The following is a 14,742-nucleotide window of genomic DNA, read 5'->3' as shown; positions in this document are numbered from 1 at the left end:
GCTTTCAAATGAGTGCTTGTAGATTCATATTTTACTGTCATGGATATTTTATTTCATTACTACCTTTCATCACATTCTGTTCCTGTGAATTTGATTTCTTTCCTTCTAGCCTCATGAGCATTGTAAAGATGATTAGATTTAACATTTTAGAGTGCCAGAAAGTACATGCTTTTATACAAACTTGTGTCGAAGGTTTTGTTGTTTCTTTGCTTGTGGCTGGTGCTTGGTGATCTGTTCTAAACAGTGTGGTCAGATAAAGCGTCTAGATGCATTGTGTGTAAGACGTTGACAGGAAATACGTTTGCACAGTAAGTAAAAACGCTTGAGTTTACACAAACACATGCAACCGCACACACACACACACACACACACACACACACACACACAAGCACGGAAAAAGATACAAAAGATTACTCCCTCTCCCTCCCTCTCTCTCCATTTCTCTCTCTTTTTTCTACTCCCCAGCTGCCTGGTGCTCCAGGATGAAGTGGGAGAGCAATTTAACGTCTGTGAGGGTCGGGTGCGTCTTTATGGCCAGCATCACTGCACTTGCCTGCCCCGGGAACATCTGGTTCAGGCTCTCCCTCAGCCTGGACGTCTCCTCCTCGTTCCTCTGCTGCTGGGCCTCCCCCTTTGCTCGGCCCCTTCCGCCTCCCAGCCTTGGGACTGGCCTGCTGGGCCCTGGGGCTGGAGGTCTGGATGTTCCGACTGAAACTCTGGTGATACTCTTATGCCCCCTAGTGTCCTGTTGCAGAACTGCAGCACCTCGAAATGTGATCGCTGCTGGAGTAGGGGGATTACTACTAAAAGCTACTAAATACGCCAGGAAAAATAAAGCCTCATATAAGTATTTTGTTTGGTCTCAGCATTGATATTTTTGACCCTTTTGTGCTTCGTAGATAGGAAAATGCCACCAAAACAGAAAAGAGACATCCGAAGTGTCCCTACCAATGCTGAGACCAAACCTACGCCCTTGGAAACAAGAAACAATCAGGGAGAAATATAACGCTTTTTACTATTCATCTACACAGGACAACAGAAGGTTCGGAGCATTCATTTACGTGTGTGTCTGAATGTGTGTGGGTGTGTGGGTATGTACATTACCTGTGCTTTGAGCAAAGGAAACCATTGAGGTGAGGTCTGTCTCTGCCCAAAGGGCCGTCTGGAACCATAAAGTGATCCCCGACAAACATGTACTGCACAGTTCTATAGAATTACCCATGTAATCTAGCTTATTACACTATTTGCACTCTACAAACAAAAACATTTCCAAACTTTTGAGACAATATTTTTGAGAATAGGGGGATTGGTGTTAGCAGGATTCCAGATGTAATTGGTTTAGTCCAGGGGAGTGGTTTCGTTGATATGTATTTGTATTGGTGACAACTGCTCGAAATCTTTCAGTAATTATTTAAATCTTTCATGTGCCTGGTGTTATAATCCACCTTGTGTTATACTCAAGGCCCATGATGGAGCCCATCTTTGACTTGGAAGTCTTGCTTTGTCTTGCAAAAGTAATATCTTCTTTTAGCCACTAGGTGGCGTAGTGAGGAGGATTGAGCGAGGCTATGCTTCTGCTCTCTCACGGGCTCCCCCAGCTGGGAATATAGAAAGCAACATCAATAGCACTGAAGTCTGTTCTCTCTTGTTTCTGTTTGTACCAGTGATGAATGAGTACAAAACTCTCTCAAAACTGTGGCCACAAAAAAGATGATGAAGTGGTCAAAAAGAGATAAATTCACACCTGACACGTCACTTTGGATTAAATAAGGTGACTTCTTACTACATCTCTGAATGTCAGTGCAAATTCATGAATGTAAAAGTAAACAACTAATTGAATATATAGATGGATCAATATGAATATATAAATAAAGTCTGGGCCAATGTATTTGCTTGGTGCTCAGTAGTCTCCTGCCCTACCCAATGATAGGACAGGAGACTACCGAGCACCAAGCAAATACACTGTTGAGTAGATCATATCTCCCTCTTCAGCCTTCCTGATGATGTAATCTCTTATTTAATGTCTTGTCTATTCCACTCTCACACACACGGATGGTTAGAGGGTGATGCAGTCTGAAAAGGAGCAAGAGAGTTAAAGGTAAGCTCCTGATTAAAGGTTGCAGAGAGGTTAAAAAGGGAAGAAAATGCATATGTGTGTGTATTTACCAACAGTTAATGTTTTGTAACAAAGTGATTCAGGTACAACTAATGCTAGAATATGTTGAGAACGGGCTATTATTAACAACCTCAATTCTTATTGATATGTAAAATGAGTGATTAGTTAGAATTATTAAAAGCGCAATTATATATAAAACTACCCTACAAATAAATATACATCAAATTTCGTGTTTGTATAACTTATGCTAAATAAAACATTGAAATATTTTGAAAGAAAGATATGTTATAGATATGTTACGTAGCCAGAAACAAGTACTTAGGAACTCGTGAAGTTAATAAAAAGTTGCCCTGGAACATCTCATATACGTATGTATAATCACAAGATACATGCGAAATCCCTGCCATGTAGGCCACATTTAATTGGATGTAAAAGATTTGAAGATAATCAAAGCAGTCTTTATAGTCTTCGCTTTCCAGGACTCTTTCGTTTTTCTAAATATGACCTGATCTCAGTTTAATAAAAAAATAATCTTCCATTTACTCTCATACAGTGGTCATATCATTAAATTATAAATCGCCATTTTTTGATTGATCTCGGAAATTTTAAATTTAGATTAATTTGTTTTGAATTAATTTACTTATTTAACAAGATTTAAATATTTGATTTACTTAATTTTACATTTTTTTTCTTAGAGCAACTTTTAGTACAAGTTCTGAGTGTTCCATCACAGCATGTAGAGAACAAACACACACCCACACACACACAAACACACACACACACACACACGACCACAAACACACACACACACACACACATACAGTCACACAGGTACACACAGGACCACAAACACACACACACACACAGACACACACACACACACACACACACACACACAGACACACACACACGCACATAGTCACACTGGTACATACACAAACACAAACACCAACACGCACCATACAATACTCAGAAACACGCTTACAGACAATAAGTAAATAAGTAAGTAAATACATAAATAGTCTTTCGGTCTTGATATCACAATAAATACATTTTTGACAGCAAGTATATCATAGAGTTATCAAATATTAATTTAAGTAACTGATTTCATTTTGGCAGGATATCCAAACCCAAAGTCCCCTTTGGTAAAGCATCTTCAGGACCAGCTGTGTTCTTCCTGCAACCAGCAGACGCACCAGTGACTCTGAGCTCCCTGACTGACAAGTAATGGATGACAGCACCATGTCTCTCATCCTCCGTGCCAGTGTGTACGGGGGACTGTTTATTTGGCTGTGGGCCATGTATTACCTTTACTTTTACTGGCGTGGTGTTGGCAGAGTCTCCACCTTCATCCTCTTCCTCCTCCTCAGTGACCTCCTTGATCTGGGTGTCACACCCTTAATGATCCTGAACATTCTCGGTCGGCCTCCATATATATACGGGGACCTCTCCACTCTGTTTTTTGTGACACGGCTCCTTGTCCTTTACCTCCACCGGCTGGTGGTGCTAGAGAGCATTCTCCATCTCAGACACCCCCAGTATTCAGCTCGCATTGCCTCTCCTCCCAACTCCATGTTCATCTGTCTCTCTGTGTGGGTTAGTGTGGTATTTCTTAGTCGCATATGTAGCACCAGAGTACCTCCATATTTCAGTTTCAGCGTTTATGTAGTCTTGTGTTTGGTCGCTCTGGTCATGGCTGTTGTCACATGTGTGCTAGCCCTCACTGACAGTCCAACCAACTCTCAGGCCTCCTCACCTGGGCAGGGAAGAGGGGCAGCCATACTTGTTACCACGGCATCAATCGTGACGTTTGTGTTTGTTTACATGCCTGTCCTGGTAGTCATGTGCCTGGAACACTACCCGCCACACGACACATACCGTAACCCCTTTTACCCCTTTAACCTCACATACCCTGTGCCAGAGTTTGACCCATCAAACCTCACATACCCTGTGCCAGAGTTTGACCCACCATACTTCACATACCCTGTGCCAGAGTTTGTATGGCTGCTGACCACCTCTGCGTGTTTAAGGGTGATGACTGACCCACTGCTGTGTGTGCTGGTCTGCTCACAGATCAGAAGGCAAAGCGCTGCCACCACTGAGAGAGATACGCTAGTAGGGCTCCAGGCTGATCTGGTATCAGATTGATTACTTCTCCTGATGCTGTTTTATACTGTTTATTTAACTGATCATTAGTTTTTACACATAGCTTATTTGTGCAGAAGAGAAACACTGAAGCTATTTTGTGTATGTATGAATGTGGTGTGCATCTACATGTCACAAAATGGATGCCCTTTTAGACTGCTTGCTTTGACATGAAGGAACAACCTTCTTTAAGTGTTAAGTCATGTTGAATACATTTTTAAACTGTGGACAGTGGACAACTGCTCATTTAGAAATGTGTGACATTAAAATAAAATGCCATTTTCTTCATTATTTTACTTTTTCAAGAATTAAGACCATGTAAAACATTTGTAAAAGAAAAAAACAAATAAATAAACTATGTATTTGAAAAGCCTACTTTATTGTATATATTATTTACGAAAGAAAACAAAAGAGAGAGAGCAAGAGAGTGAAAGAAAGAGGGGTGAAGTGGTTGGGTCCTCTGAAGTGTGAAACTATAGTAGTGTTGTGTAGTGCAGTTCACTCAGAACAGTTTACATGTTGTCATACCCCTACTGAAAATATAGATTTACAAAACAATTGTATAACTGCTGAAATTGTTTAAGGAGTTACACTTTGAATTAAATTATTTTAAGTCATTTTTTCTGAATATACAAAATGAATGCATCCCACAGGTTTATAAAAGGACAAGAACAATAATGTTATTTTGTTCTCAGTACAATAAAAAAACCTTAAATATCAAGTTTACAAGTTAAGAGAATTGTGACCTTTTCTCTAACACACACACAGGCTTCTGTGGCTATTAAAGGCCTCTGTGGATATTACACAATAGAAAGCATTACAATTTGCAACACAATTATCAGTTACAGGAACTCTGACTTTGATCATGTATTGGTTTTACAAGACTTAAGTTCTTAAGACTTCTTTAATAAGTTTAAAGAGTTCTGATTCTTCACTTTGTGTGTATTTTGCCTTTTCAGTTTTTATGCTTTCAAATGAGCGCTTATAGATTCATATTTTACTGACATGGATATCGTATCCTCATTACTACCTCTCATCACATTCTGTTCCTGTAAATTTGATTTCTTTCCTTCTAGCCTCATGAGAATTGTAAAGATGATTAGATGTAACATTTTAGAGTGCCAGAAAGTACATGCTTTTATACAAACTTGTGTCGAAGTTTTTTTTTTGCTTGTGGCTGGTGCTTGGAGATCTGTTTCCAACAGTGTGGTCAGATGAAGCGTCTAGATGCACGGTATGTAAGATGTTGACAGGAAATACGTTTGCACAGTAAGTAAAAACCCTTGAGTTTACACACACACACACACACACACACACACACACACACACACACACACACACACACACACACACAAACACACACACACACACACACACACACACACACACACACACACACACACAAGAAAGGCTCGACTGTGTGCTTTTGAGAAGACTGGTTGAGCTGAGAGGGTAAGAGAGTGTGAGAGGGAGTGGCTGTCTCCTATAAGTCACTATTACAGTCCTGCTGAACCAGGTGATACGGGTAAGGCTAAGTTAGTTTGGCATTAACCATCCATGTCTGAAACACACATGGGTTCAACTGAAAGCTTTAGACATTATTCAATTATTTATATATAAATGTATATTGTCTGTATGTTCCGCACTGCATGATAGTATGCTTTATAAATGATATAATTGTTTAAGTAGTTTAATGTCAAAGTTAAAAGTTATTCTTATGTCAGACTTCAATTCCTTTCACTATTATTTTTTTATCAGTATTATTTTCTAAATGTTCAAAATGTTCAAAATGTATGTTTTTATTTCATGTAAAAGGTAGGTAGGGATACAATGAATATGCAACTGCATAATGTTTTGTGGTAATATCATCAGTAACCGAGTTTATGTGTTAGTATTAGGGCTTAGCTGTAACTGCTTGGGGATTACATTATCACTCTTTCAGCTGTAAGAATAGCAAAGATAAAATATCAGCCACTGTGACTACATCAATACCAAGAAACCAAATAAGATCAATATTTTATTTTAAATAATTTGTTGAAATCATTTTAGTTTAAATCATTTAAAAAGGAGGCCAAAGCAAATGCATTTATGTACTTTTATATTTAAAATATAATATATATAACAACTGGAGTAATCAGGTCTTAGTGACAGACGTTAGGTATGTCTGTGCATGTGGTTGGTGCATGGTGGGGTGGGCTCTGGTATCATCAGTGTGGGCAGGTAACCTGTTTTCATTCTTGCACAATATGTTTACAGGGAAAATCTGTCATAGGTACAAAGAAAAGCCACACACACACATGTAAAAACTAGCTTGATAGTTTGGAGCTGTTGTCCAATTCCTAATTTAAATCCTGTCTTGTTTTGAACAGGATCTGCCAATCTCATCTGCAACACCTGCACCATGGCTGAGGAGATCTGGATGTCTTTGTTCTTCTCTGCTGGTCTGTGTGCAGGGCTGCCCACCATCGTCTGGGCCCTCTACCGTCTGAGACGCCATCGGCAAGAAGGGGGTACCGTTTCAGCCTTTGTCGTCTCCCTTATCTTCAGCGACATCTTGGAGCTGGTGGTGAGCCCCTTCCTGATCACCCGGCTCCTGCTGGGAGGGCCATGTTCACCCTACTTCGGTTTCATTGAGAAGTCAATGTTTCAGAAAAGTCAATGTTCACCCTGCAAGGCGCTCCTCTTCAGTTTCATAGAGGCAAGGCTCTGCGGTTTGCACTTCCACCAGCTGGTGGCGCTAGAGGGGATTCTGTGTCTGACTTACCCCCACTCATCCTCTCACTTCTTTCATGTCTTCTTGCCCCCGGCACTGTCTCTGACTGTGTGGATCAGTGTAATCAGCTGTAACTTCTTCTTCGCCATTGGTCATATCATCAACTTAATCTTCTGTGTAGTGCCAGTGATCCTGGCCTTCAAAACAAGTGCATTGACCTTAAGACTCTCAAGCTGGTCTGCTGGTCTGCTCAGGCACAAGCAGACGGGTTTCAAGGTTCTCGTGACCGCTGTGTTCACTCTTGTTTTTCTCTATATCCCTGGCACGGTCATTCCCGGCATAGACACTTATTACGTGAATCATGGGTTACATGGGTCTTGGCCGTCATGAGTTTACGGCTGGTGACAGACCCTTTGCTGTGTGTGCTCGTCTGCAGGGAGACCCTGTAGTGTCAGCCTCCACAGAGACAGCAGGGGTCAAGCTGACTTCATCACATGGTCTCCCTTTTAAATAGATCTTGCTCTATATGTTTTGCAAATTCTTCACACTTTCAATGCAGCCTTATTGCTTCTGCAACACGCACAGAAGATTGCAGAACAATAAGAACAAATTAAATATACTTTCATCAGGGAGATAAGACGGCAGCCGATAGTGATCAGGGACACTAAACTGTTAAGGAGGATCAGGCGAGAGTCCCAGGGGATGGATGGGGTTCTGAAACACTGAAATAGTTCCTTTTCATCTGAGTTATTCCTCGCTACTGTTTAGTAAACAGTACAGTTCTAAAAATAGAATTTATAGGTTTTGGGGCTTTTGTTGAATGTCAGCTTTTAGATTACATCATACGCTATATGGGCTCTTTAAAGTTTTTATGATGTATTTCATCTGGTGCATTGCTTACATTGTGTTCTCAATAAAAGTGTATCACAGCATGAAGTGAATATATTCTGTGACTTATTTAACAGTAACTGACCCCTTCAACTGCACCTCAGACATAATAGAGTGAGTCTGAGAGTTAAAACCTTGTGTAATGTAATAATCATTCTTACCAAGTCCACACAAATCAGACCTAGAAACTAGCACACAGCAATCACTTCCCACTCCTCAGTCCTTACTGTCGTTGTGCAGCTGTACACACGTTACTATCTACTACATCTACTGTTTGTTGGTTACAGCTTGTGACATGGTGATATTTATCTTAAATAATAGTGGTGTTGACATTAAAACCTACATGAAGTGGTACACTACAAATGAAACAGAATCATGACATGTCAGGAAAACCCAATCCAGATATGTTCAGAAATACTTTACATCTTCATTTTGTGTGTCAGATTCAATTTCAATGTCAGTTAAATGTCAGATATTGCAAGCTGTGGCAACACTAGTTCAAAATGAAAATATTAGACAAGCCTTTTAAATGATCACTGATGATAGAAACCGCTGGTGTAAACACTTGGTGCTTAACAACAACATGAAGATGATATATAAATACTCTTTCATAAGACTTGCAAATGCACATTATACACTTTAGCGATTCTAATAGTTAGACAATACTCCAACAATATAGACATGCTTTCACCACAAAAACGGGAAACATTTTTCACTATGAAGTTATTTCCACATTAAGATTTAGTAAAAAAAAGTAAGACTGAATAAGTTAAAAAAAAATATATATCTCAAGAGGACCAAGTAGCCATCTTTGGTTTTGCAGGTTCATGGCAATGCAACTGAAGCCCCTCCCTCCATCTTAGTTCTCTGGTGTTTTATCGACTCTCAGTCTTCACTCGACCTTCCACAGGTCATTCAGCAGATCACTCACTTGATTCATGCCAGTGGGTGTCATGGGTAGTATAGATCGTATGAAATTAAAGCTGCTAAAATATATATTTATCATTGTTCATCTGTACTCTCAGGCAATTCATCATCTTAGTAGTGTGGTCTTGACCAACCATAACACACATACACATTCTCAAAATGCCACCCACACACTTATGTTCACACACACACACACACACACACACACACACACACACACACACACACACACACACACACACACACACACACACACACACACACACACACACAAAGAAAGATAAAAAGATTACTCCCTCTCAATCTCTCTCTTTCTCTCTCTCTCTGTCTCCAGGCGAGATAAGACAAATTTAAACTCTGACTTTTATCATGAATTGCTTTTAACACAAGACTTAAGTTCTTAAGATTTCTTAAATAAGTTTAAAGAGTTCTGATTCTTCAGTGTTCCAAAAAGCCCTTTTCAAAGCCATTCTGAACAATTTTATCCTCTCTGTGCCTCATCAGTATTTTGCCTTTTCAGTTGTGTTTATATATCTGTGCATGGAGTTTCATGCTTACAATCATAACAGTGTGTCTGCTTTTAAGATAATTGTAAAGGATGATTAGATGTAACATTTTAGAGTGCCAGAAATTACATGCTTTTATACTAATATTATGTCGAAGGTTTTGTTGTTTTTTTGCTTGTGGCTGGTGCTTGGTGGTCTGTGCTCAACGGTGTGGTCAGATGAAGCGTCTAGATGCTCAGTGTGTGAGATGTTGACAGGAAATAGGTTTGCACAGTAAGTAAAAACCCTTGAGTTTATTCATGCTTAAACATTTGAGTTATTTTGAGAACATAAATTGACCTTACTTTGAGTGCAAATAAAACATGTAACTCGTTTCACAAATGTGCATGTGCACTATCATTCAACCCCCAGCTTCAGTACTTTGTGGAGCATCCTTTAGCCTTCATAACTTCTAATGCAAGTTTTCAGAAAGTACTAACAAGCTTCTTACACCTGTAAGGCTGAATGGGAATCTTTGGATTGGAAAAACACAGATGGCCTTCTTCTAGTTGCAATTACTCATCTGGTGTGGGTTAGTTGTTGTTAGATTGTTAAATTTGATTTATTTCCTTCTAGCCTCATGAGAATTGTAAGGATGATGATTAGATGTAACATTTGTGCCAGAAAGTACATGCTTTTATACAAATTTGTGTCAAAGGTTTTGTTGTTTTTTTGCTTGTGGCTGGTGCTTGGTGGGCTGGTGCTTGGTGATCTGTTCTCAACTGTGGTCAAATGAAGTGTCTAGATGCACTAAGATGTTGACAGGAAATAGGTTTGCACAGTAGGTAAAAACCCTTGAGTTTATTAATGCCTTTTTCCCTCAAGAAACCTACCCGTGGTGTGAAAACATACACACATGCACACACACACACACACACACACACACACACACACACACACACACACACACACACACACACACACACACACACACACACACACACCACACGCAATCGTACACGCACACGTACACACACAAGATAGGCTAGACTGTGTGTCTTTGAGAAGACAGGTTGAGCTGAGAGGGTAAGAGAGTGTGAGAGGGAGTGGCTGTCTCCTATAAGTCACATGAACAGCAGAAACTATTACAGTCCTGCTGCACCAGGCGATACGGGTAAGGCTAAGTTAGTTTGGCATTAACTATCCATGTCTGAAACACACATGGGTTCAACCAAAAGCTTTAGAAATTATTAAATTATTATATATATAAATGTATATTTTCTGTACCTTCCGCACTGTGTAATAGTTTAAGAATTGTTTAAGTAGTTTAATGTCAAAGTTAAAAGTTGTTGTTATGTCAGAATTTAATTCCTTTCAATAAGTACTATTTTCTAAATGTAAAATGTTTTCCTCTGTATGCTTTTATTTTATATCAAATTGAGCACATCTAGGTAAGGATAGAGTGAATTTACAACTGCCCCTTTTACTGTTACAACCGTTTTGTGGTAAGATCACCAGTAACCAGAGTCTTATAACATTTATATATTAGTATGAAGGCTTTCTCATATGTAAATACATCCGACCCATTTGTAGCAATCTCACTTTTTTGTAGCTGCTTAAGGTTATCACTATTTCAGCTATAAGAATAGCAAAGATAAATTATCAGTCACTGTGATTCCATCAATACCAAGAAACCACATTTTATTTTAAATAATTAGTTTAAATCATTTTAGTTTAAATCATGTGTACAAATAGTCCAAAGCACATGAATGTATGTACTTTTATATTTAATATATAATATATATAACAGCTGGAGTAATCAGGTCTTAGTGGCAGGTGTTAAGTATGTCTGTGCCTGTGGTTAGTGCATGGTGGGGTGGGCTCTGGTATCATCAGTGTGGGCAGGTGACCTGTTTTCATTCTTGCACAATATGTTTACAGGAAAAATCTGTCATAGGTAAAAAAAAAAAGTCAGACACACACATGCTTGATGAAAAATGCTTGATGCTGTTGTTCAATTCCTAATTTAAATCTTGTCTCTAAATTGTTTTTAAACAGGATCTGCAAATTTCCCCTGCAACACCCGCACCATGGTGGAGGCGATCTGGACATCTGTGTTCCTCTCTGCTGTTCTGTGTGCAGGGCTGCCCACCATCGTCTGGGCCCTCTACCGTCTGAGACGCCATCAGGAAGAAGGGGGCACCGTTTCAGACTTTGTCGTCTCCCTTATCGTCAGCGACATCTTGGAGCTGGTGGTGAGCCCCTTCCTGAAAACATGGTTCCTGCAGAGAGGGCCATGTTCATCCTGCGAGGTGCTCCTCTTAAGTTTTGCTGAGGCAAGGCTCTGCGGTTTGCACTTCCACCAGCTGGTGGCGCTAGAGGGGATTCTGCGTCTGACCTACCCCCACTCATCCTCTCACTTCTTTCATGTCTTCTTGCCCCCGGCACTGTCTCTGACTGTGTGGATCAGTGTAATCAGCTGTAACTTCTTCTTCGCCATTGGTCATATCATCAACTTAATCTTCTGTGTAGTGCCAGTGATCCTGGCCTTCATAACAAGTGCATTGACCATCAGACTCTCAAGCTCGTCTACTGGCCTGCTCAGGCACAAGCAGACGGGTTTCAAGGTTTTTGCGACCGCTATGTTCACTCTTGTTTTTTTCTATATCCCAATGGCGGTCATTTTATGCTTGAACTATCCTCACAGTTACTATGCGCAATCATACTTAACTGTGGTCTTGGCCATCACGAGTTTACGGCTGGTGACAGAACCTGTGCTGTGTGTGCTCGTCTGTGGGGAGACCCTGAAGTGTCAGCCTCCACAGAGACAGCAGGGGTCAGGCTGACATCATCACCTGGTCCCCCTTTTGAAATGATCTTGCTCTGATAACATTCTGTATGTTTTGTAAATTCTTCACACTTTCAATGCAGCCATATCACTTCTGTAACACGCACAGAAGATCCCAGAACAATAAGAACAAATTAAATATACTTTCATCATGGAGATAAGACGGCAGCAGATAGTGATCAGGGACGCTAAACTGTTCAGGAGGATCGGGCGAGTGTCCCAGGGGATGGATGGGGTTCTGAAACACTGAAATAGTTTCTATTCATTTGAGTTATTCCTCGCTACTGTTTAGTAAACAGTACAATAAAGCATAGAATCTCTTGTTAAATGTCAGCTTTTGGATTAGATCATACGCTATATGGGCTCTTTATTTTTTTATGATGTATTTCATCTGGTGCATTGCTTAAACTATGTTCTTAATAAAAGTCTATCACATCATGAAGTGAATATATTCTGTGACATACCGTATTTAACATTTACTGACCCCTTCAACTGCACCTCAGACATAATAGAGTGAGTCTGAGGGTTAAAACCTTGTGTAATGAAATAATCATTCTTACCAAGTCCACACAAATCAGAACTAGAAACTAGCCCACAGCAATCACTTAGCACTCCTCAGTCCTTACTGTCGTTTTGCAGCTGTACACACGTTACTATCTACTACATCTACTGTTTGCTGGTTACTGCTGGTTGGTTGGTTATTAATCACAATGATTACAGATAAGTGACCATATTTAAACTTTATTTTATGTGATAAAATTATTGCAATGCGGTGATATTTATCTTAAATAATAGTGATGGTGACATTAAAACCTACAGAAAGTGGTACACTAGAAATGAAACAGTATCATGACATCTCAGGACAGCCCAATCCAGATATGTTCAAAAATACTTTACATCTTAGTTTCTGTGTCAGATTAAATTTCAATGTCAGTAAAATGTCAGATATTGCAAGCTGTGTTATGGACAACACTAGTTCAAAATGGAAATATTGGAGAGTAGGCCTCACACGCCTTTTACACACTAACCGCTAGGTGTCAACACTTGGCTCTTTACTTGGCTCTTGGCTCTTTAACAACTTGAAGATGTAAGAATAAATACTTATTCACAAGAGGAGCATCAAGACTTGCAAATGCACATGATACAAAACTACTATAGCGATTCTGTGTTCTGTGATTCTGTGCTGTGTTTTATCGTCTCTCAGTCTTCACTCGACCTTCCACAGGTCATTCAGCAGATCACTCCCTTGATTCATACCAGTAGGTGTCATGAGTAGTATAGATCGTATGAAATTAAAGCTGCTAAAATATATATTTATCATTGCTCATCTATACTCTCAGACAATTCATCATCTTAGTAGTGTGCTCTTGACCAACCATAACACACATTCATATTCACAAAACTCCCCCCCCACACACTTATGTCCACACACACACACACACGCACACGCACACGCACACGCACACGCACACGCACACGCACAAGCACACGCACACGCACACGCACACGCACAGGCACACGCACACGCACACGCACACGCACACGCACACGCACACGCACACAGTGGGATAGCAGGTTCACGCCCTGTTGGGCCAGTGCCACTGCACTCGCCTGCCCCGGGAACACCTGGTTCAGGCTCTCCCTCAGCCTGGACATCTCCTCCTCGCTCCTCTGCTGCTGGGCCTCCACCTCAGTTCGGCCCCTCCCCCTCCTCTGTCGCGCCTGTTCCCAGCCTTGGGACTGGCCTGCTGGTCTGGATGTTCCGACTGAAACTCTGGTGATACTCTTATGCCCCCTAGTGTCCTGTTACGGAACTGCAGTACCTCTGATTGAGAGCGCTGCTGGGGCAGGGGGATGGAGGAGGAGGCGCCTGTGAACGTGTGACTGCTGGTGATGGAGGATCTGAAAAAGAGGAGGAGGAAAGAGAGAAACAAGGGAGAACGATAATGCTTTTAACTATAAATCTACACAGGACAACAGGAGGTTCGAAGCATTCATTTATGTGTGTGTGTGTGTGTGTGTGTGTGTGTGTGTGTTTTGTGTTTGTGTGTGTGTGTGTGTGTGTGTATGTGTGTGTGTGTGTGTGTGTGTGTGTGTGTGTGTGTGTGTTTTGTGTTTGTGTGTGTGTATGTGTGTGTGTGTACGTACAATACCTCTGCTGTGAGCAAAGGAAATCATTGAGGTGAGGTCCGTGTCGGCTCAAAGGTTGGTCTGGAACCATAGAGTGACACTCTCATGACACCACAACAAAACAAACACACACTAAAACAAACACACAACACGAGGTCCCCTGATTATTCACTTGTGTAATGTAGTATGGAGTAGAATTTTGCAGACACTCTCTCTCACACACACACACACACACACACACACACATACAGGGTTAAAATCTTTCACTAATTATTTAACTTTTTCATGTGCCTGGTGTTATAATCCCCCTTGTGTTATACTCAAGGCCCATGATGGAGCCCATCTTTGACTTGGAAGTCTTGCTTTGGCCTGCAAAAGTAATACCGTCTTTAAGCCACTAGGTGGCGTAGTGAGGAGGATTGAGTGAAGTTATGCTTGTGCTCTCTCACGGGCTCCCCCAGCTGGGAATATAGAAAGCAACATCAATAGC

This window comes from Clupea harengus, chromosome 18 (genome assembly GCF_900700415.2).
Source record: "Clupea harengus chromosome 18, Ch_v2.0.2, whole genome shotgun sequence".
Classification (NCBI taxonomy): domain Eukaryota; kingdom Metazoa; phylum Chordata; class Actinopteri; order Clupeiformes; family Clupeidae; genus Clupea; species Clupea harengus.
This window is presented reverse-complemented; position numbering follows the sequence as displayed.